The 4,531-nt window shown below is 39.2% G+C and overlaps 1 pseudogene; it reads left to right on the top strand.

The window, feature by feature from the left end:
• Positions 1 to 641: 641 nt before the first annotated feature.
• LOC147442210 (uncharacterized) lies at positions 642 to 1,673 on the top strand (annotated as a pseudogene).
• Positions 1,674 to 4,531: the final 2,858 nt, after the last annotated feature.

Below are 4,531 nucleotides of genomic sequence, written 5' to 3'. Positions count from 1 at the left end.
TGCCAAAGTGGACAAATCAAGAGCAAACTTCCAAATGTGAAGGAGGCTTTCTAAAAGGAATAAAAAAGCGTTTTGGAAGTTTTTTTCTTTTGAAGCCCTGTGAGAGAGAAGAAGCAAGTCCAAGAGGTTGTCTTTGGCAAACATGAGTTTGGTGGAGCCGAGAGAAGAGGAACAAAGTTATGGTGATGTCCACACTATCTTTGTAACTTGTTTTTTGAGCAAGGAGATTCATCGTTGTTGTGTTTTGTGTCATTTTCCCTTCACCCCCATTGTTTTTTGACCTCTCTTTGCAATCCGTGGTGTCATGTGTGTGTAGAAGTATGCCGAGCAGTCGACGGTGTTTAGTGTTTCAAAGAGGGTGAGAGAGAAATGTTGTATGCACAAATGGTTTTGTAATGAACATTGAAAGAAAAGAGTTTTCACATAGACCTTAAGTCAAAGATACTGTGGATGGCACTCAATCTACAAAAGATGCTTATGCGAGATCCATTTCTATTTCATTTGAATGGCTTCCGTTTTGTGATGCTTACAATGATTTTGGTGAATTGGTTATGCAAAAATTGTCTTGCTGTGAATAAAATGATGATAAAGATGTTTTAAAGCATGAAGTAGAGCATGGATGTAGCCAACGAGATATAAACATGGAAAATGGTATGACCTAGGATGACATAGAGTATTGTGATTTGGAAGTTGGTTCATGCTTCAAAGAGGTTCTCAAATCTCCAAATGAAGATAACAATTTTTGTGATGCCAATGCTCTTCAATGTGATACGTGTGCTTGCGGATTGGTGGATGAGATGTATTCCAACTTTGTAGGCTCTTGTTTGGAGGGGGTGCAAGTTGATACGCAACCACCCACTCCTACCAATGAGTTGAAGGTTTATGATGATGAAATGAAAAAATAATTAACTTATATCTTTGTGAAGCATGTTGATTTTTGTGAGATTGAAGTATAGAGGTACTTGAAAGAAGGTGTGATGGTAGAGAGAAAGTGTGTAGGAAATATGGCCTATATGCATACCAAATGTGATGAGGATCCACTGCATCATGGGATATGCTCTCTAGAGGGTCCCATTGAAGAGGATCTTATGTATCTTTTGGATGAATCTTTGGATGCTTTCCATTCCACATACAACAAGGCTTTTGAAAGATATCAATCATGTCATGAATTGGGACAACAAGAACATAAGTACATGGAGCTTATGGCTTGTTTAGATGATGCTCTTGAGGAATTTCAAGCTCCTTATGATAGGGGTTTCCAGAAGTACAATGATATATGTGACCTAGAGAAAGAAGAAGATGAGCATGAGGTAGATCTTATGATATTCTTGGATGAGGTTTTACATGATTTCATGCCTGTAAGAGAAGTCATGCATCTAGCTTATGAGGTACCAAATGAGGCAATGGATAATATGGAGCTTGATGATTTAGGGATGCATACTGAAATTTTGAATACTAGAGGGGGTGATGCAAATTCACTAGAAGTTCATGCTATGTGGAATGAGTGGGAGTTTTTGATGCTACCAAATGACCTAGGAAGACATTATGATGCTTATGGACTTTGTTTGAGTATTTATACGCCCTTCGGTACAGGGAAATTCTTTGACGTTCTTGATGGATATCCCTCTAATATTATGTCTATCAATTTAGGGAATAAATTTTTTATTATATAGTTTTTCTAGCATGAAAAAAACAATATATGCTTTCCATATGACCCAAGTGGGAACTATGTTCTTGCCGTGTCTCTCATTACATGTTTACAATCGAGATGTATGAATACAAAGAAGCAATCAAGTTGGCACATACCGGAGGATGTGCAAGTTTAGAGGGTGTGGATGTCATGCCGTGGCATGTACATAGTGTGAAATAAAAAGATCACCTCAGTTTTAACACTTCTCAATTCATGTAACTAAAAACAATCATTTACATATTGTGATATATGCTGAAGCGGATATTGCGATCACTATCATGTACATACCTATCCGGGGAGTCGTCGTCCTGGATGTGGAATCTTTGCATGATTTACCACTTGAAAAAATGATTAATTTGGCTTTATGATGTACATATCCCAAGTGTTTCATGGTGGCACACTCATCTCGCCTATAACGACTAATACGGGCAAAAACTGCCGAAAATAGCAGCTAACAGGTGTCGTCTTAGAATTGCATGGAATGTGACCCCAAAAGGTACATTAATGAAAAAGATGCATATCTATGATTTTTATGATTATGCAAGTGATCCCACAAATTTAGGGGTTTTTTTGACTCGGTTTGGGATTTTTCACAAAAAATGGCATTTTTGGGGTAAAAAATGAGTGGAAAATGACCTAGTTTTGGTCCAAAGTGGCAAAATGGCCCAAACATTGACACATCAGCTATATTTTTGTGGGGGAGAGAGAGAAGGATGATTTTTACTGGAAAAAAACATGCAACTTTCTTCTACTGGGCACAATAGCTTTCATGGTTTCCCAATCTATGTGTGCTACAGTCCCTCCTATTGTACACATAGTCTCAAAATATCGTCCTTACCTTTCTTGTAAAGTCATCCAGCTAAAAGCTGTGATTTTGTGTTTGATGAATTATTGATGGTTTTCTTTTAGGTCATCCTATCTTAAGGTCATCCTAGAAGATCATCATCAACACCGTCAGGTGCTTCTCCATGGAACAATCTCAAAAGATGATCTGCTCTCATGGATGGGCTAATATGCACCCTATGGCATAGGCTGATGCATCTATATGTACGTGGAAGATCTTGTTCCAACCAGGGGTGTCATAAAACCTATTATCTAACCAACTCAAATGGTTTTCTCATATTAAACTGATCATTTAATCTGCAAGAATAAATGGGAACAAGGGTTAGAATATAGACATGTGCTTATAGATATATCTCAACACAGGGCCAATGGAAAAGTGGTCCAAATGAGAGATAGTTTGTCAAAGAGAAAGGCTAGCCAATGGAGCTTAAAGACCTTAGGGTTAGCTTCATTGAAGACCTCCAAAGGTTAGTGTTAAAAATCTTTTGACCTTAGGCAAAAGGTGGGAACCCGGCCCAAGCTTGAGGTGCTTGTTGTGCTTGCTGACTAAGATGCTTGAGGTGCTTGCTGACTAAGATTCTTGAGGTGCTTGTCATGCTTACAAACTAGGGAGCTTGAGTGCTTGTGGGAACACTACCCAATCTTGAGGTTCTTTGTCCTACTTGCTGACTAAGGTGCTTCTGTTCCAACAGTCAACAAAATCCCTACTAAGGAGGGAGAAAGCACTTAATCTAGGGGGAAGAGAGAGGACACACACACACACACACACACACACACACACACACACACACACACACAAGCACACACAAGGTAAGCCCAATCCTCAAGAGGCAGCAATGACACATGTGAAGCTGTTACCCATGTTGCCCTCATGATGTGCCTAAAGCCTATTGGTTAGCCTCCCAAGGGGTCCAATGACTTTAGTTGATTTAATTAATTTTTTTTGCATTTATCAAGTCCTCTCTCTCAAAGGGGAAAGGGGGACACTTTTCCTAATACTAGCCTTGTTGCTTGATACGCCTTCTGCATGTGATTGGCCACGCTTGCAAGTAAGCTTCCAAGTTGAGCTAGAAGAGGGGGTCGACCAAAGCAAGAAGGGGGGTTGCTTGGGGGGTATACTCTCACATACACACACTCAAAAACACTCTCATTGTGTGAAGTGCAAAGTTCAAGAGCTCCATCTCCTTCTCCAAGCTACTAGAGACGTTGAGAGCCTACACCAACACTCTTAGCTATGGAATGCAAATCCAATGAAGAGACATGCTTCAATGCTAACAAAGCATGCCATCTTGTCCATCTTCATTACTATGCTATTATGTATGCTTTCAAGAAGAGTGATGATAAGTGAGGAAGTATTTCTTTCTCTTATGAATGTTTCTCCTTCCTCTTCCCTACCTTCATTCCTGCTAGTTTGTCTCCACCTTTGAAGGTGTTTGAGGCCTTGGGACCAGGGCTTGGGACAATTAATTCTCTTTGCAAAGTCTATGTTATGCTCGTGATGCATGAAGATTTCCATATTCATTGGATCACCTAGGTCACAAGAAACACAAAGATTATATTGTACAAGTCTCTCTTGATGGGAGAATCTATAATACAAATGCCTATTGGCCGGCTCCACATAAATCCCGGTCCTCAACTATTGTCGAGTTCTCTAAACTCTCTCTCTTGAAAAAGTATTGTTCATGTCAAGCTAGTTAAGTACTATGATTTCAAAGTAGTATCACAAAAATGCTCTCTTTAATACTCCTAATTATGCTATTATCAAAGTTCATAGGCCATTTACATTACATTGGTATCAGAGCAATTGGTTTCTCTTTTCTTGCTTAAGAAGACAGGTCCTTAAGTAACCTTTTAATGGTTGATCTATTTACCTATATTAGAGTAAATCGGATTGAGATCTACTATCGGTTTTATTGATCCCACTATGTGTGCACCATATCCCACATAGTGGGATATGGTGCACACCTTGGGAACTTTGTTCTTAATAATGGGGTCTTT

This window comes from Adiantum capillus-veneris, chromosome 14 (genome assembly GCF_014529385.1).
Source record: "Adiantum capillus-veneris isolate H3 chromosome 14, ASM1452938v2, whole genome shotgun sequence".
In the NCBI taxonomy this organism is placed as follows: domain Eukaryota; kingdom Viridiplantae; phylum Streptophyta; class Polypodiopsida; order Polypodiales; family Pteridaceae; genus Adiantum; species Adiantum capillus-veneris.
This window is presented reverse-complemented; position numbering and strand designations above follow the sequence as displayed.